The following is a 20,583-nucleotide window of genomic DNA, read 5'->3' as shown; positions in this document are numbered from 1 at the left end:
AGCAGGTGAATGCTGTTGTAACATCAGCTTTTTCTTTCAAAACTGCTTTCTATGCACAGCACCAGATTCTGCTGAAAGAACTGATAGCAATGAAATGGTATTAAAACCAAACAACCCTCCCCACCCCCTACAAAACAAATCCAACATCAGATTCTCAGGAAAAAAAACCCCACCAGTAGGAACTGTACAGAGAAAAGTTTAATTCTGGTTAGTTATTTTCTACCTGGCAGTAGAAACAATATGGGTTTTTTTCTCTGAAAGATACCACTACTAGGACAGATCTAGCAATACATGCTCTGTATTACACTAAAATCCCCCCTTTTAGTATCTATTAAAATAACGAAATCTATGCATGTAAGCTATCAGACCCCAGCTGATATTTTTTCAGTATCAGCTCAGTTTCAGTATTCAAAATACAATCACCTTTTTTTTGGACAAGACCCTTGCAGTCTACGGAGTACAGCACTCTACACACTGCAAAATGGAAATTTGGTTCCAGAAAAGGAATTAGCAATCCTTTAAAAGCATATCTGATCTAATCCATGCAATATTTCCCAACTTCTTATTTCATTTATAAAAACAGAAGAGATTTATGACCAAAGAAAACTGCCATAATCCTGCTTTCCCTCACTACTATGTGGTGCTAAATAGAAGCTTTGAGCAGATTTAAGATGCAAATTAAAAAGAAAAAAATCCAAACTCTTAAAGGACTTTCCGCAAAATATGTACTTGCTTCATAAAATTAAGACAATTACTATAGAAAATTCAGGGTGGGTTTGTTTGCTTTAGATTATTGACTCAACAAATGGGACAGTTCTCTATGCCTTTACAGCCTCACCCTCTGCAGCAGCGTGCTAGAACTTTCCAGTTTTTAATATAATTGATTTACATTTTATTGTTAGTCATTGTACATGCACAGTACTATCTACATAAGAGACTCTGGGCAGATTGTGGATTGGATAATGAGTTCAAGTCTCTCTTTCTGTTGCCAGGTACCATAGTTCGTATTAGAGACTTCCTCTGTTCTAAATATGTGAAGCTTGCAATTCTCCTTCTGAGCAAAGAAATGAATCTCAGATACTCCAAACCATACTCTACATTTTGGTCACAACAACCCCAAGCAGTGCTACAGGCTGGAGAGAGAGTGGCTGGAGAGCAACCAGGCAAAAAGGGACCTGGGTGTACTTAGTAGCTGAACATGAGCCAGCAGTGTGCCCAGGTGGCCAGGAGAGCCAATGGCATCCTGGCCTGGATCAGGAACAGTGTGGCCAGTAGGATGAGGGAGGTTATTCTTCCCCTGTACTCAGCACTGGTCAGGCCACACCTTGAGTACTGTGTCCAGTTCTGGGCTTCTCAATTCAAGAGAGATGTTGAGATACTGGAATGCGTCCAGAGAGGGGCAACAAAGCTGGTGAGTGATCTGGAGCACAGCCCTATGAGGAGAGGCTGAGGGAGCTGCGGTTGTTTAGCCTGCAGAAGAGGAGGCTCAGGGGTGACCTCATTGCCATCTACAAGTACCTGTAGGGAAGCTGTAGCCAGGTGGGGTTGGTCTCTTTTCCCAGGCAACCAGCAACAGAACAAGGGGACGCAGTCTCAGGTTATGCTTTGGGAGGTCTAGGCTGGATGTTAGGAGGGAGTTGTTGGCAGAGAGAATGATTGGCATTGGAATGGACTGCCCAGGGAGGTGCTGGAGTCACTGTCCCTGGAGGTCTTCAAGAAAAGTCTGGATGAGGCAATACTTAGTGCCATGGTCTAGATGACTGGATAGGGCTGGGTGCTAGGTTGGCCTGGATGATCTTGGAGGTCTCTTCCAACCTGGTTGATTCTATGATTCTACTTACAACAGTGAAATGTAGCACCCACCAACTTAAAAGAGATTTTGCGTTATGAACTTCACTTATGTAAATTTTCCAGCCTGATGCAAGTCAGTGTGTATCTTTGAAAAAGATGGTACAGACAGATTTTATTAACAAAATAGACTGTAGACATTCTACATCTCTTTTATATAGATGCAAATTTAATCTTAAAACAGGACTTAACATTTTAGCAGCTACTATAATCAAAGATTGTTTCCTGCCTTTCAACTTTCAAAATAAAGTTGATGAAGCATCTCATTCCTAGAAAATGTGAAGTTGCATTTACCTGTCATCACTACCACATACAGTCTGTGTATCACGTTCCCTCTGGGCCCAGTCCTTACCATGTGACTAGGATCAGTGACAGCTTGTATACATATTAAACCACTCCCATCAGCATTGATACCAGTGTGCTGACCATGAAAAGCAGTATTCTTAATTCATCCACCAGGATTCTGTGAGAAACACTGTGTATTATTTCCCTATACACATGAACTCCAACTCTGAACATTAGAAAGATCATCAGAAAAAGAGGTTTCCTGAGGATCAAGACACTGAAAGACCACTGTCTTCATGCAGATGCAGAAAGGACAGATGCATCACACATGTGCTCAACTCTTCTGACACTGACCTTAAAAAGAAAGTAATTCTTTACTGAAAATAAAGAATCAGAAATAAAATTGTTCTTTTATGATCTTCAGTTATACTAAAATTCCACTTCCACATGCAATGTAACGTTTGCCTTTCACAGGGGTCAATTAACTCCTGGAAAGTCATGTAACATAACCTAAATGAGAAAAGCAGCAAAATGCATGCTGTTTATTTATTCAGTAAAGTCATAAGTAGCTATCACCTGCTCTTTAAATCCTTTACAATGCTCTCCATTGTTTGCTAATCCCTTTGCTTTGTCCATAAGGACTGTGGCCTCTGGAGCATCTCCCACTCATGCTTTCATTCCTCTCACTATGTTTTTCTATCTGCATGCAGGTTTCCTACTGCGACCTAAAGAAATGAAGATTTAAGGTGAAGCACTGCTTTTTCCCTCGCATGTGCTAGTTCTAGCCATGGTACAACATGCATTATTAATCACATACGTTTTAAAACCAGTAAAATAATGATGAAAAGAGTTTGCATGGTAAGCCATTAATCCAGTGAATTTCACCACCCATTTACCCATTTCTTTGATCTCAGCTATATAATCAACCACATCTGCCACAACTTTGTGTCACATTACCGATGATTCCCTCATCCTCTAATTAAGAGTATTACAATATTCTGGTATTGCATCACTGTTTCCTCTGCTGCAGTTCCTTCACGCTCATTAGGTAGTTTACTGTATTGGTGTATGGTAAATACCACTTCTCATTTCATATATACCTTTTGTTTTTTTCTTCCTCTTCTAGACAGCTTAAAATTGTGTGTTCATTTTCACACAGATTTCTGTTTTTTAAATGGGAAACCAGTCCTTTCCACAAAGGTCTGCTGCAACAACGTAAAACAAAGATTAAAAAAAAATCTAAAATGACAGAAAACAAATGGATGGTGCTAATTCAAATCACAATGTGGGAGGACTTTCACAGAAATTTTGAAAACCTTTAAAGATGAATGAGTGTAGTGTGTCAGTCATTTCTCTGTAGTGTGCATGTTGGGGTTTAGGCAGAATTGAGCAGTCTGAAATAAGGAGAGCAGGAAGGGCAATGTTAGGTCATACTGATAAGCAAGTGCAACTGCAGGAAAAATAATCTTAAGAAGCTGGCAGAGAAGCTGCAAAGTTAGCTGTAGTTAGCTGTGCGAGAGGGATTAGGGGGGCCAGTCAGTCAGATCTGCCTTTAGGCATGTGGACAGCCCATATTCTGCCATGTAACCTATAAGAACTATACATGTTGTATTAGCCACTATATAAGCATCACTCTTAGCTGCATTAAACAGTATTTGACTCTATGCATCATATTGGTGTAAGACTCGTCATACTGGTCCCTGTATGGATTTGAGGAACACCCAGCATGCACAAAAAGTGATTTCACATTGATCAGCTAAAATAAAAGACTTCAATGTGTAGTTTAGTTTACCCCACTGATTCATGAACGTGCCTACTCGCTCATTTCAAACCTCCACAAACTAAAGTTTATTCAGCAATTCTCAAAAGCTGTAATTGCATCTTCTAACCCATCTTTAAGTCCACTTCAGTAATAACGTTAATGATACTGAAGGCCGAACATCTTCCACATTAAAGCCCCTTCCTAGCATACTTCTGGGATTCTCTGGGGAATTTTTTCAGCGGGAAAGCTCTTCCGAGTGAACTTTGCTCACTATGTGGTGGTTTGGCTTTCACCCGCCTCCCCCACGCTTTTAAAATGCCCCAGTTAACTCAGACGGACTCTGGGAATATAAATGAAGCTATTTATTTACAGCTATCACAATATACAAGCAGCTATTTACAGTATATTCAGTTATATACAGAAATATACAAAGGAAAAGTAATACAGAAGCACAACTCCCTCCCAGAAACCTGAGTCCCCAGGAGGGGCTCTCAACCACCCCTGCACCTCCCCCTGCCCCTCTCAACCTTACTCCAATCTTGAGAAACAATAGAGGTGCAGCCAAGAGGTTAAGAAGGAAGGTTAGTGGCAGCAAGGTTAATGAGATGTTGCTCAGTCTAAAGCCAAAAGTAGAGAGAGACAAAATGAGAATGTTATCTAATGTTTACTTCTTGTTCCCATATTTCTCAGTGGGACTGTGAGAGAAGAGACACAACCATGTTTTCCTTTCACAGCCAATTATCTACTTTCTCTCACCAAAACATTCTAGCCTTCTTCAAACTAGCACAATCCACCCCTGTCTACTTCGCTCAGAGTATCGTTGAGAATTATCTGATCTAATCTAAACCAATATTTACATTAATGAATATTACAAGTTCAGTTCACACTTCAATCAGATGTAGGTGATTCAAAAGCTCAGAACAGGGACTCCCAAGTGACACTGGGTTCGTGCTCACGTACTGTAGATTCTCTCATAGATTCTTTCAGCGTTGGACGCCGACAGTACCTAGAATAGAAAACTTCTAACAGCTTGTATTAGACACTCTGAATTTAAACTCTCTCAGCTAAAGTTAGATTTCTCTCTGGAATACACTAGATTTCACCATTCTCCTGCATTACCCAGTAGGTGTGACCAGGACCATCAGCAGACACCACCCCTCGGACAGGTTTCCCTTCGCCCAAAGGTGAAAATACCCAAACAGTTTTCCCTAACAGATTCTTTTCACATACAACAGGAACTTTATCACCGTCTACTGTTTGGACCAAATCAGATTGTGCAGGTCCTGCTCTATTTACTGAACCTCTACTATTTACCAACCAGGTAGCTTCTGCTAAATGTTTGTCCCAGCTCATCAGAGTTCCACCCCCCATGGCTTTTAGGGTGGTTTTCAGCAAACCGTTGTAGCGCTCAATCTTCCCTGAAGCTGGTGCATAGTAGGGTATATGATAGATCCATTCAATACCGTGCTCTTTGGCCCAATTTTTCACAAGACTGTTCTTGAAATGAGTGCCATTGTCTGACTCAATTCTCTCTGGAGTTCCATGTCTCCACATGATCTGTCTCTCCAAACCAACAATGGTGTTACGTGCAGTCGCATGTGGAACCGGATAGGTTTCCAACCATCCACTGCTGCCCTCTACCATCGTCAACACATACTGCTTGCCAGAACAAGATCGAGGTAAAGTGATGTAGTCAGTCTGCCAGGCTTCCCCATACTTGTACTTTGACCATCTATCACCATACCATAAGGGCTTGATTCGCTTAGCCTGCTTAATAGCAGCACAAATGTCACAGTCATAGATGACTTGGGTGATAGCGTCCATGGACAAGTCAATTGACCTATCACGTGCTCATTGGTATGTTGCATCTCTGCCTTGATGTCTAGATGAATCATGGGTCCACCGAGCTAGGAACAGTTCACCTCGGTGTTTCCAATCTAGGTCAAAATCTAAGTTAGTATCAACTTGAGAAATCCTAGCAGCTTGGTCTGCCTGCTGATTGTGTTGGTGTTCCACAGTGGCTCTATTCTTAGGCATGTGTGCGTCTACGTGCCGCACCTTCACTGGAATTCTCTCCAGCCGTGCATCAATGTCCTGCCATAGATCAGCACACCAAATACGCTTTCCTTTCCTCTGCCAACCATTCTTCTTCCAGTCCTTTAGCCAACCCCATAGAGCATTGGCTACCATCCATGAGTCAGTGCAGAGGTAAAGGATAGGCCAATTTTCACATTCAGCCACATCAAGAGCAAGTTGGACAGCTTTTACCTCAGTGAACTGACTGGATTCTCCTTCTCCATCTCTCGCTTCGGTAACTCTCCTGGTAGGACTCCAAACTGCTGACTTCCATCTTCCCTTGTTCCCAACAAGACGACAGGAACCATCTGTGAACAAAGCATAGTTCTTTTCCTGATCAGAGAGATCACCATAGGGAGGAGCTTCCTCAGCACGAGTTATTTTCTCCTCTGGAGGTTTGGAACAGTCTGTGCTTTCCGGCCAGTTGGTGCTCACCTCCACCAGACCAGGTCGATCAAGATTACCCATTCGTGTTCGTTGGGTTATCAAAGCCATCCATTTAGATCAGGTTGCATCTGTGGCGTGATGCGGTGATGAACCTTTCCCTTTGAACATCCAGTTTAGAACTGGCAGTCTAGGAGCTAAAAGCAATTGTGACTCAGTTCCAATCACTCCAGAAGCTGCTTTCACTCCTTCATAGGCTGCTAGTATCTCATTTTCTGTTGCAGTGTAATTTTTCTGTGAACCTCTGTAGCCACGTCCCCAGAAACCAAGTGGACGACCACGTGTCTGATTTGGAGCTCTCTGCCAAAGGCAGAAAAGTAATACAGAAGCACAACTCCCTCCCAGAAACCTGAGTCCCCAGGAGGGGCTCTCAACCACCCCTGCACCTCCCCCTGCCCCTCTCAACCTTACCCCAATCCTGAGAAACAATAGAGGTGCAGCCAAGAGGTTAAGAAGGAAGGTTAGTGGCAGCAAGGTTAATGAGATGTTGCTCAGTCTAAAGCCAAAAGTAGAGAGAGACAAAATGAGAATGTTATCTAATGTTTACTTCTTGTTCCCATACTTCTCAGCAGGACTGTGAGAGAAGAGACACAACCATGTTTTCCTTTCATAGCCAATTATCTACTTTCTCTCACCAAAACATTCTAGCCTGCTTCAAACTAGCACACACTAATACAGATTTCTTTCCTTTGTCTAGGCTATAGAAAAATACTAAATGTTTAGTATTAGTCAGGCCCTGAATCTACCTGGTTTCCAACAGATATATCTCTTGTAATCCAGGCATTCTGTCTTTGAATACTTTGCCCTTAGCTGTCACACAGCTCTTGGCTCTAGTGTACTTTTTAATCTAGGGCTCATAGCAATCAGCTTCTCAGGGACTGATGAAGAGTCAGACTCAGTAGAAGAAACTAAGCATGTACCTAGAATAGAGTGGTCTAAGTTGCAGGACAGAGGTCTGTTTTGCTGTTTCTTAATATTTGGCATTAGCCATAAAACATTGCAGTATTCACATCTGCACATAACAAATGGATGACTGCACTTGCAAATAGATGACCATATTCAGTTTCCTGTTATATTAAGGTTGACAGAGAGGACCCAGAAGCATCCCAAAACTTTGCACCACTTTGACAAATTCAAGCTCTATCACTTCAGTAGAATATTTATCTTTTCATTCACCATCTCTCCTTTCTTTAGTTTGAAATACATGTTCTTAATGCAAGAGTTGATTTCTTGTAAATATTTTGACATTTTACTAGTAATCAATCAGTTAAAAATTCTACATAGATACAGGTAGTTAAGTAGTTTTTGCCCAGAATACTGAAAAAGAGGCAAGGTCATTTTCTGTGGAATCCTGTAAACAAAGGTCTTTACAAAAAGGTATGTTAAGCATCACCATTCTGCATATCTGCTAAGGAAATAAAAGTTCCAGCTGCATGTTTCTTAAAGCCCAGTGCATTAAGAAACACTGTGAAAAGTTCTAGAAACATAAAGATCTTGCTTATTCATAGCTGTAAGTTCTCTCACAATTATTTTAAACACTTAAATGAAGGCCTGAGCCTCAGAGGCTAGAACATGACAACCATAGCAAATATATTGGAAAAAAAATCTTGTTCTTTATAAGAGAAAAGTGTTAATAAGGAAACTGAGAACACATATACCTTCCTTAAAAATCTGAAAAAAAATCATACTTCAGTATGTAATGGTAAGAAGTTCAAAGGAAGACTACCAAAAACAGCTCAGGTTAAGGAAGACTTATGTTATATGGTTTAAGGAGAACAACTTAGCTGGTTTAGCAAAACGTCATCTGCTTTTTACTAATGCATACTGAAAAATTCCAAGTTAGTCATATGTTTAAAGACATCCATCATCTGGAAATTTAGCAATGTGTTACTGAATTTCTTAATGTTAGTGTGGTTAATCAAATCACAAAATCTCAACAGGAACTGAGTTCACAAGGTGAGACCAGACATTTTTTGAAGAAACACAGATTTCTGGCATTCCGCATTTTTTAATACAAGGGTCATGCTGCACTGTGCTGGACTTGAAACGCATGGAAGTTCATAATTCATTTTAATCCTGTAATCCTTGAAATGGGCATACACTCACAATGTGTTGCAACAATTATAATTAAGTCTCACATTTCTGAGATGTAGCTGATTGCTTGCTAAGGTTAGGAAATACTGTCCTCCAGCTCTTCTGTCTGGATCAGTGCAAAACTTCACCATTAACTGTTTGCTGTGTGCGCAGACAATAGCTGCTGTGGGTGCCAGAACTCCAGCCGAACACACTGTGTGCCTGTGCTAGTTTGAAGCAAGCCGGAATGTTTTGGTAAAAGAACTAGATAATGGGCAGTGAAAAAGTAAACATGGTTGTGTCTCTTCGCTCATAGTCTCGCTGAGAGCTCTGGGAAGAAGTAAAACATTCTCCATTTTGTCTTTCATTCTGCCTTTGCCTTCAGACCTAGTCACATCTCATTAACCTTGCTGCCACTAACCTTGCTCCCTAACCTCTTGTCTGCACCTCTCTTCTTCCTGAGAACTGGGGTAAGGTTGAGAGGGCAAGGGGAGGTGTTGGGGTGGTTTGAGAGCCCCTCCTGAGGACTCAGGTTTCTGGGAGGGGAGTTGTGCTTCTGTATTGTTTATCCTTTGTATATGTCTGTATATAACTGTATATACTGTAAATATCTGCTTGTATATTTGCTGCTGTAAAATAAATAGCTTCATTTATATTCCCAGAGGCCGTCTGTGTTAGCTGGGGCAAATTCAAAAGTGTGGGGGGTAGGTTAATGCCCAAACCATCACAGTGCACCTACAGACACCTAGCCAGCATGCAGTCTTCCTGCACATAGACATATTAATCAGCAAGTGTAATGATTCCTGTCAAATTTTGGAGTTAGCTTTTGGTTTGGAAGTGTTTCATACTCTCTTCAGTTTATTTATACACCATAAAAATGCTTCCTTGGATGATCTGAGTCATGCTACCTGTTGTGGAGGGCCTGTAGGCCTGAAAATAGGCTTGCTTATGCCTTGACCTGCCTGAACATGTTTTTCTGCCTAAACCAGAGGTAAACACATTAAATGGATAAAAGGGGCACAACAGACCTGGTGCCATGAAGTCTGGCCTGCTTAGGGACTATGTTGTGTAAGGTGTTTGTAAATATGTTGTGTAAGCCCCTACAGCCCAGCTCGTGCTTCCCTGGTGCAAGCCCATGTGATTCCCATATTTGGGGAAAGTCCAGGCAAGTGACTTTTGCCTATTATGGTAAGGTTTGGCTGACTGGCAACCTGATTGGTCATTCTAGTGGCCAAAGGGACATTAATCTTGGCCCACATTCAATAAATAGGGGTACATAGGTAAACAATGTGCTTGGACTCGCCTGTATAGCTCGGACTCCGTACATTGCTTGCCTGCTTGCGTACTTACTTGCAGAGCTCACTTAAGCCTGCCTATGTATATGTGGAGCCCATAGTCTCCAGCCAGCTGTGCACACTTGCACGCCACTGAGTTACCAGGAAATAGACCTTGGATTGTCTGCACGTGATCGGCCTGCTAGCTGTGTGAGAACTGTGCTCAGACTGCATGACATCCTACTCCTGCACCTGAGATCCTGCTAAGAATCCCTGGACAGAGCATCCAGAAGAAGCCAGGATACAAGGGCAGAGATTGCATCCTTTGCTTGGAGAACCAAGTCAGAAAAGGGTCAGAGACTATTTCCCCACAAGATGGGAAGATTCATCCTTTCCCCTGAAGCCAGGAGGATACCAGCATCAAAGTCCACAGGCAAAGTTCCCCTGAAGTTTGGACACTAGTAATAGGCTGTGACGTAGCCCTGGAGGGTGACTGATAATTAATAAGAATGGTGAATAAATGCTTTAATGCCTCTGTAATATCTATTGTCTCTGCTACAGAGCAGAAAGAGTTTTCAGCCCATTCTGCTGGACAAATAGCATATAGACCCCAAGTGATATTTGCAGCGGGGAAAAATCCTCTGTTTATATTTGAATGTTTGCTAGTTATTAATAAGTTACTGTAGATATTTATCCTAGAATGTTTTCATGACTGTGGAATCCATTTTAATATTAATATATAGTGGTTGGGGGTGGCGAGAGTTCAGAATATTGAGTTTAATAAATATATATTTTTATAGAATATTATCTCACAACAATTAATTTCTCTCCTCTGCCAAAACCAGCGTAGGTGGCAGAACACCCCCCCGCAACACTGCCCTAGTGAATTCACTGTTAGAGAAGTCTCTAGGCATTAGTGGCATACAGAACTTTTTACGTGCGTTTGTTTGCTCCACTCTTTACACATTTTAGTGGGCCTACAGCTTCATTTCAAATGAGGTTTTAGGGTGTTGATGGAATGAGTGCTAGGAATTCTGTTTAAATTTGGGGGTGCTGAATGGACAGCATCTTCAAATCTTCATTTGTGTAACACTAGAGAAGTTGAAAAAAGAAACTTCTTGCTTCCATTGGAGCTAGGGATTGCTTTGATAAAAATCTGGATACTGTCTACAATATCTTAGGATATTTTGTCCAGATAATGAAGGTTCAGCTTACAAAATATTCAGTAGGAAACAAAAATTCAAGTATAAGCTGCTTTGTCCAGCATTCGAGTGGCACGAGTAGTTTTTGAAATTAATCTACTTGCTCAGTAGAAAAAGAACGCAAAATTCATCCAGGCAAGCTGCTCTATGACAAACATTTATAGAAGTCAAAACTTTGGGCCATTCTTCATCTTGTAAATCAACATGCAACTTCAAAGTAACAAAAGAAGCATCCAAGGCAGCTACTACTAGTTTACTACTAATCAAGTTATGTCAGTAAAATACCAAGGAAAAGCATATTAAGGAGAAAAGGGCTGATAGCCATGCCTAGAACAAATAAAGAATAACTGGAATAGCACAGTAGAAAACCACTTGAGTTTATAAAAAAAATGAGAAATCAGGAGTGTTTTTAAATTCCTTGACCTAGATAGAGTGCCTATTTGAGTGTTAACTTCCTTTGCTCGGCTTGGATCCAGGATCACCAGCTACTCAAGACAGCCAAAGTACCTAATTTACACGCATTGTATCTGTACGATAAAATTATGTAATGAAAGGGTATAGCACTGCAACTGTCTTGAAAGACTCAGGATTACTGAGAGAAAAAACATCTTACAGAATATAGACCCATTTATCATCTCAGACTCAAATCCCTAGGGGCATGGGAAAAGAAAATTTTAAATAATCACAACCTTAGTCAAGCTCTCCATCACTAAGTGAACATTAACTGAATAAAATAGACAAGTCTCCTTCAAATTATGAACTAGGTGGCAAATCATCCACAAAACCGATCACCTAGCATTGTAAAGAACTTCCATAATTTATAGGTCACAAGTCAGAAAACTTTCAAGCAATAAACACTGGCTGAGCAAGTAACAGATTTTTATGTTCCTATGCTACCCATTCTTAGATCAGCTAACTTTAAAGGCACAAAATAATGTACTGGCAGAGGGTAGATGTAAAACTTAACTATGGTAACTCCAGTATTTTAAAGGAAGATGTCTTCCCATTATTATCTGAACAATTTAAAATATCTGAAACTTCTAAAATAAAAGTCAGTGAATCAGGCTTTGTAGTTTAAACTAGTTCAAGGTCTTCCTTGCAGCATGCATCCTAGACTCTCACATGGAGTCTTCAGTACCTTTACACTATTTAAGGTAATCTCTTATTTGTTTAAGAAAATGGGAAAAAAACGACCTGAGTGTGTCGATCACAAGTAAAATCAAGAAGGAGTTCTGGAACAATGTAGAGACAGTTGTGTACAGACAACTACTTTTTCATGAAAATAACACACTACACAAATCTACTGTTTTTAAAGGCAGACAAGCTTTTTCTCCATACAATTCTTTCCAGCTTGAAACATAATTTTGGAAAGTTTTATGAATCAAGTCTAGTTCTCAAGGACTTAATGACAATTAGACAATTAATTAGCAAGCCATTGCTTGGAGTGGCATCTAAACCTTTTGTCAGAGATCTAATTCCATGCTGATTCAAACATTTCATTAGTCTTATATTAATTAATAAGAAGTCTCATAATATTCTGGCTACATGACACAACAATGGAATGAGTGTAACTGAATACAGGGACAAAGATTTACAGTGTATGCACATGAAACTAGCAAGGATATTCTAAGACAAAATTATTACAATAATCACACTTCTATATGAACTTGTAGATGACATACTCTGCTTCCTGGCAGCCTAGCTGCAGTTATAATGATATCCAAGTGAAAGGGAAAAAAAAATCTGAATGAATTAAAACTGTTTCATTGATTCTAAGCTGAGCCCTGATTTTACACCTTTTGGAAGCTCATTCTGAACTGTATTTAGAGACTTACACATATAAACTAAGTACTGAGAAGTAAGAATAAATAATGTTATTTTATTTTAGTACTCCTAGCCTGAGCCATATTCAGTATACAGATTTTTTTTTTAATATCATGAAAATATATAACAACATCTATAAACAAATAAGCTATATTTGGAACCAAAGAAGGAAAACTGCATTAGCTACTGCCCTTTTTCAGCTTGTCTTTCTAATTGAGATCTGTAGTTTCTACTGGAACAACATATATAAAATGTAGAAAAATTCTACAGCAAGTGTCAAGAACTCTGTCAGTTTTTTCCCCTGCTTTTGTGGAAAAAGAAACTACATAGAAGCTTGAGTCACCACTCCACCAGACTGGGCTAAAATTAGCCGTATACAACGGAAGGCTTGTAGCTGAAGAATTTGCATACCAGGGAACAAAATCCCAATAGAGTAACTCTGTGGAAACGGAGGGGAGGCTGCAGGGAAGACTGGTATCAAGAAGGATGGAATTGGGCAATATTCAGGTATGCTTAATGTTTTTACTAACAAGGCCTGTAAACAAACTATGTTATATTATAAGAAATTTGATTTAGTTTTCTGTTTAAAAGCAGCAATGTGGTAGGAATATAGTTTTATGGTACATTGTGCTAAACTCTCAGTCCTACCTGCTGACACTATCTTCTGGGCAGTAACAGGTACCAATCACAGTGTCAAAGCTACTGGTACCAAAAGCCTTTATGCTAAAACTGCTGACAAGTCAGTTTTGATGCCCAAAGTAAGTAAATCCTAACATAATTCGCTTTTTGTGTGTGTGTCTGTCTAGGTCTTGATGCATAACACCTGCTAACAGCAAACACTTTTACCCAAATTTAATTTCACTTCCACATCTTTAATGACACAGTAATCAAGGAAACTTCATATGATCCCTTGGATTGCAAGATCTGTGGAAAACAGCTTAGAAAGAGTACACACTGCAAGTGTAGGTCTTTCTGAGCAGAAAATACAAGAGTGGCAAACAATCTGAGTGAGACAAGGCAGGCATGTAACTCCAGAAATTCCATTATTCAAGTCATGTACAGTGTTTCCTTCACAGAATGTCTAATTTGAATATCTAAATCTTCTACTCCTGTCTCCCATCTCATCCTTAAAAAGATAACTGAACTCTAAAAAGAAAATTCAACAAAATAGAACTCAGTAGAAAACTAAAACCCAAATAACATAAAAAATAAGTTCTGAGTTCAAAACATCTTCTCTCTTGCATTCCTTCTACTAGTAGAAGAACCACAGCTACTTAGGTCTTTGTAACCTAATTTCCTCCTTCACATGAGGAAAAGAGATAGTCCTTTCTAGGGGCAAGCGTTACAGGCACTGGAAGGGCAGGACAGCAGGACTAATAAAATGCAAACTTACCTTTCATGATGGAAACGTATTTCCCTGTATCACGAAAATGAACTGCCTACCTATTTGAAAGTTTTAGTGAACAGCAAAATGATTAAGTAGCCATAAATTACATCTAAAGAAGCAGGCTGCAATATAACACTAAAATTTCAAACTGGGCTTATAATCAGCTACAAGAAAAGCATTTTTTATTAAACAGTCAAGAGCAGCTTGAAGGTCACACATTTCCTTACACCATAACAAGGTATTTAGCAGGCTTCCAGCAATGTTTCACAGGTTTAAATTGCACAAAAAGGTTCACAAAGTATGATAAACTCCTGCTCTTAAGAACAAGCTTCTAGAGTTCCACAATTAAACTGAACCACATTAAATTTTAACAGATCAAGACTAATATGAGTACCAAAAGACCTCACAAGAAAAAAATATTCTTAGTTATATTTGCAAAACACATGCAGTATTAGGATGCTGCTTTCATAGGAAGTACCCACAGAAAAACAGTATTTTATCTCAGTAGCACAAATGAAGACAAAGAGGCAGCAACGGTATTTCAGTAACATGTCAGCAACGTGAGGCAAAGTGGAAGTTCTTTCCAAGACTGAATTCAGCATTACTATGACCTGTATCCATGACGCAAAATTGAGGAAGTCAGTACTTTTATTCAAATATTGTATACACAAAACACAACTTACTAAGATTTTTCATTTGTTCAAACGATTTTGCTCCATTTTCAAAAGGAATGTCATGTTTCAGAGTTTGATTAATCACCCCATTACAAAGGATTTTATATATACACAAAACAGGGGATGTACCTGTTTTTGACTGTATTGATAACACTGCTGTAGTTTAAAAAAAAAAAAACCTCAACTGGTGTATTTTACAACAATCTCCTTTCATATGGTTCAAGTTAGCAAGGAATGAATTCCATTACTAAAATAAGGCAAGCATGTTTTACTCCAGATTTTTTTAAATATAGAAGCATTTAAAATGTTTTAATGATAATTTAATGTTTCAGTGTTTCCATTACAAAATAAAAATAAAGGCCGTTGTTATATTACACTATTAGAAGCCTTGATCTCTAAAGCATCTATTAGGATAACAAGTAGTATGACTGCTTCTTGTAGAACATCAAATTACTATAGCACAGCCTTTTAAAAAGCTTAATTCCTAGTAATGCCAGGACAGTATTGCTACCATGTCTGAAACAGCACTTCTAAAAAAATAGATAACAAAAGAATCCAATCTACTAAATTCCAATGTCACCAAGTAGGTATCAACATAGCTAATTTATGCTTCATATGCTCTCAAGCATACCTAAAGAAAGGTGTATTAATGTCAACTACACAGCAGGGCTTCCTAGGACATATGTTTAGCATATCTGGAGATATTCAAGACCTGCCTGGGCATATTCCTTTGTGATCTGGTACAGGTGGTCCTGCTCTGGCAGAGGAGTTGGACTGGATGATCTTTTGAAGTCCCTTCCAGACCCTGGCATTCTGTTGATACATAGTTTGTACCTAAAAATACATATGGTCTATGAAAAACCCTACCTTGTTCCATAATAAAGAAAGCACAATTGTGAAAAGAACCATTTCAATAGCATACACTACGTCTGCTTAGTGGATTGTGTTAAATTTGGTCTTCAGATCTAGGCTGCAAGCAATAACTAAACCTTCCCTTAGTCCTTTCCCTGCAAACAAAAGCACTCAATACAGGTACAGTTATCTAGTCACCTAAATTTTAACTTGCTCTACACCAAACTCCTGTGTTTCTCTTAGCTACCCTTCTATGACCAACTTCTTACATTCCTCTAGAAATGCAAGTATAACTTGCACAAAAAGCATCATTACTCACATCGAACTCCACAAACTTGGCAAATGAATCACTTCTGAGAACAGAGATCAGCTGCAAGTCAGGACACTGCAAAGCAAAATCTTAATACCCACAGAGCACTGACAGCTACCTCGACAAATAGGAGAACCACAATTACAATAATTGAAATGTAGATAAAAAAGAACTCCATCAACCCTACCCCAGCAGAGGCCACAATTACACAATTAGGAACAACAATAATTATAAAAACACAAAATATTAAATATTTGATAACAAATAGCACTAAAGCACAAGTCAAGTCATAAAATATGACTCTTGAAGTGAAAGAATAATGAGTCAAACCAGGCATGTCTGAGTAATAACTATATTTCTTTATAAAATTTATGTTAAATTAGAATGTGTAACTCTATTATATAAGAAAAAATGCTTAATGCTGAAGAGATTCTTAGGTGAAGCCACTTAAACAGAAGAACAGCAGCAATGTGGGATCTCCATAGTAAGAGTTTCAAAGAGGAGAAAAAGCTCATGTGATGCTGAGAACCTTTTTCCATTAATAAAAGGAGAGCCAATTCACACAATTTATGCTTTCATGATGTTTTTGCAACTCTTGTCACACAATAATTAGATGACCCAGTTTCCTTCCAGTTCTCTCCACACGCCAGTTCCACAAAAAGGCCAATGTACTAACAGCCAATTTCAGTTTTGTGAAATGCAGAACCTAAAGCAATCAATCCTCATTACTATAAAAACCAAAAGCTTTTTATTGATATCCGATTTCTGGGGAAAAATAGACAATTTTCAGTCAGGGAATTTAAACAATGTGTTAAGTCAGTCACCAGAGTTCTATTAGACAATGAGTAAAAAGTTCCTATCTTCAAGAAAACCAACATAAAAAAGGCATAATTATACTATTTCACATGAGCCTAAATTCCTTTTATTTTGACCTATATGACTAGGATCTTCTCTTCCTTTGGACATTAACACTCTATCAATGTGTGTTTATAACATACCCCTGGACACTATGCTTACAAAAAGAACCTCAAAATACTATTGTCCTCAAACTTCATTTTAGTTTACCATTCCATATAGAAATCAAACTATTTGGACTTTAATTCAACTGTATTTACTAATTTCAAAGACATTCTGGTCAACTGAATTTTATTTCTTACCTTCTGGAAAGGTGAGAAAGGTAGGAAAAGCAAAATTAATTATCTCTGATCTGAAAAAGCATTACTGTTTTTAAATTTTGTCCCTCCCAGTAGCAATGACTAACATTAAAGATGTAATCTCTAATAAAAAACACAAATGAACATACTCAGGGGACCTAATTACTCTTTTGACAGTCAATTCAAATCAGTACGTACGAGCCTTGTGACCATAACCAGCAAGCAATATCAGAGTTGTACCAGTACATGGAGATAAAACCAAACACATCTCTTTCTTTTTAACGTTTTTGCCAACTACAAACCTCTTCCACAACCTTCATTGAAACAAACCATACTTGCTGAATACAGACCTCACTGACGAAGTAGCTTTATGGTCTAGGTACACCTGATGCAACAAGGCACATGCTTTCAATCAAAACTGAACAGCAATCACTCAATAACTCAGGTTCAAGACAACTCAAAGGAGAATACAAATGGCATGGCAAAAAAAGGACTCCTAAAATGCTGGTTTTCAAAAAGTGTGAGAGAAGATCACAGGATAATGGATTTCTGTTGTAAAATATCAGAAAACAACTTCTAGGGAAGAGTTGGAAAGTGGAAATAAGATGCACACTATGCTAAGTCAGTGCTATCGTTTCACTTGCCATTTGTGGTATTTCTGACTAATTTGCTATCATGAAATATCTCCAAAAACATAGGCATGTAACGCCTGTGTGAACAATTCTGCTGTTACTGAACTGTTTTAAACAAACCAGGAATGTTAACTACTATAAAACAATATAAAACATTTTGCTTTTACTCAAAGAATTTTCAGAGTCCAGCCAAAATAAAGTTGGCCAAAGCAAAACTTTCTTGATTATTACAGAACTAAGGAAATTTTGTTATATGCTTGTTTTAAATAGAATTATAGAGGAATGTAACTCCCTTACTCAAGGAATTATCTAGACCTAGGAAGATTCTAGAAATAATTTGGAAGTCTTTATTTGAAATAAATACACAGATACACAAGTGAGTATATATATTTTAAAGTCATATATATATATGGTACTCCAAATATAAAACAGAGGTGTTGAGGCCAGCAGTTACCAGTCTAGCATTAATGCAGTCCACAACAGAGTACTATATGCAGAAAGTTTCCAGGGTCACAGAACACTGTTAATGATTTTTTAAAGAAGCTGTAGATCTGAGGCAAGTTACTCTACATATATTTTGTGCAACAGGTATTTCAGTATCAAAACTTGACATACATGAGCATACATTACTTTGTATGCAAATAAGAAACATAGTATGCATGTTATGTTCTATAGTGCTTCCTGTTGCTTACTTAGAAAAGAAGTATTTCATCAACTATATATTTGGATTTCCAGAGTTTTGGGTTATTTGCCTATATACTACTAAGTAGAAATACCATTTACAAAAAAAACCACGTGGGTTTTTTTGTTGTTGTTGTTGGGGTTTTTTGTTTGTTTGTTTTCAATCATTAAGTATCTAAGGAGAAAAAGTAACCGTTTTTTCAAGTTAGATTCATATAACAGTTCGAGGCAGCTTTAAAGTCAAGGACTTTAAAGCTGATCTCTTCCCAAGACCTAGTCACTGGGCCTTGACACTATCACCTTCGTATTCGAGTAGTATTTAAGTATTGACTATCTGAAGACTTCCACGCAAAATTTAAGAAAAAATCACAATCCATTAATTAAGTCAAATTGCGTTATGGTACCACCACCACCGTCCAAAAAAAAAATCCCCAACCAAAAACCAGAACAAAAACCAACAAACACACACTCACAAAATCCCTACCAAAAAACACAACAAAAAAACCCTACCAAAAAAACCCAACCCAAAACATAAAATAAACCAAAAGGCCCCCAAACCACTACTGCCTTTGCTAGCACCCACTAGTTGAGGCTCCTTCTGCGTGGGGCACTGCACTTAGTGGGCTCAGCCCTCTCTCAGCGCAGTGATCCCCTTGCCAGGTGGCAGGGCCACCGGGTAGGAGTACGGACTTACGTCCATAGCCAGACGGCCACCTAGTTCAAACTTGCCCGGGGCTGTCGGCAGCGGGTACTGCCAGAGAAGGTAGAACCGAAACGCCCGGAGTAGACAGGGTCCACTGAGGCCGGCGCCCCGGCTGACTGGGCACTCACCTGTCTGCCTTCCTCTTCCCGCACGGCGGAGCGGCCGTGACTCCCACGACGCCTCGAGCCGCTGCCACCACTGGCGAGGACCTGCGAGCCGAGAGCCGCGTCTCCTCCCAGGGATGGCGAGAAGGAGCAGCCAGCGGGTGCGCATACAGGGGATAGCAGCTCCCCCTCCTCACCGGCGAGGGCCAGTCCCTGCCCCGTTTCTCCAGATCCTCATCCTCACGCCGAGTTCCGGGGCAGCCTAGGCGTCCTCCAAAGCTTCTGCGCGGGCCCAGCTCCGGTCCGCCACCTGTTTCCCTCAGGCGGACCTCGGCCACGACGTCAGGACCCGCCGACAACCTGACTTCCCAGCCGCCTCCCTCACTCGCCCCCCCACGCTGATCTCTCCGACGCCATGTTGCCCGAGGGAAGAGAAAAGTACGCAGGCGCAGCAGAGGAACTCCCGGCCGTAGCTCCGACACGCATGCGTATAGAGGGGACCTGTCCCGTAGCGCTGTCTGTAGCTGTCGTCTGCTGCAAGACTCAAGTCGCATCGCGGAAGGCTTGCCAAGGGCAAGGCGGGGTGGCAGCTACTGGTCACCCGTCGCCGCCGAGGTGGATTGTTGTCCCTGCAGCTGCAATTCCGGGGTCCTTTACTCTTACTGAGGCCTGGAGGTGGGATAATCTGTGTTTCGCTGACAGGGCAGAGTCGCTCAAGTGGTTGCAACAAAACAGAGTTCCCTCGTGAGGGCTGGTCTGGCTCTACTCTGTGCTCTCTGTTGCAGGAGAGACAACCTAGAAACGCCACTCTCCGTGGCAGAGAGCTCTGCAGGCAATATGCAGCCAAGTATAGATGGAGGTGTGGAATAAATCATTTGCTACTATGTGTTTATCGAGACCTTAACACAGCAGTCAAGCAGGCAATTTCCTTTCACAGGAGGTTGTATTCATTGTCAGCCAGTGTTTCGGCATCCAGTGAGCTATTCCATATATGGTTCAGCTTCACAATGAGAGATGGGTCAGTTTCTTCAGGCGTTCCTTTTGACAGTATCACAGTATCACCAAGGTTGGAAGAGACCTCACAGATCATCAAGTCCAACCTGTTACCACAGAGCTCAGGGCTAGACCATGGCACCAAGTGCCACGTCCAGTCTTGCCTTGAACAGCTCCAAGGATGGCGACTCCATCGTCTCCCTGGGCAACCCACTCCAGTAGCCAGTGACTCTCTCAGTGAAGAACGTTGTCCTCACCTCAAACCTAAATTTCCCCTGGTGTAGCTTGGCGCTGTGTCCTCTTAT

At 40.1% G+C, this 20,583-nt stretch overlaps 1 protein-coding gene across 1 annotated transcript in view; it reads right to left on the bottom strand.

The window, feature by feature from the left end:
* The window catches only part of APC (APC regulator of WNT signaling pathway), a 123,414-nt gene extending 103,714 nt beyond the window's left edge, over positions 1 to 19,700 (bottom strand). Inside the window, exon 1 of the mRNA XM_064140730.1 lies at positions 19,310 to 19,700. The gene's annotated coding sequence lies outside the window, so the exon portion shown is untranslated. The remainder of the gene's footprint in view (positions 1 to 19,309) is intronic.
* Positions 19,701 to 20,583: the final 883 nt, after the last annotated feature.

The sequence above is a fragment of the Pogoniulus pusillus genome, chromosome Z, assembly GCF_015220805.1.
Source record: "Pogoniulus pusillus isolate bPogPus1 chromosome Z, bPogPus1.pri, whole genome shotgun sequence".
NCBI lineage: Eukaryota > Metazoa > Chordata > Aves > Piciformes > Lybiidae > Pogoniulus > Pogoniulus pusillus.
Note: the sequence above shows the minus strand (reverse complement) of the source record. Positions and strands in the feature narration are given on the sequence as shown.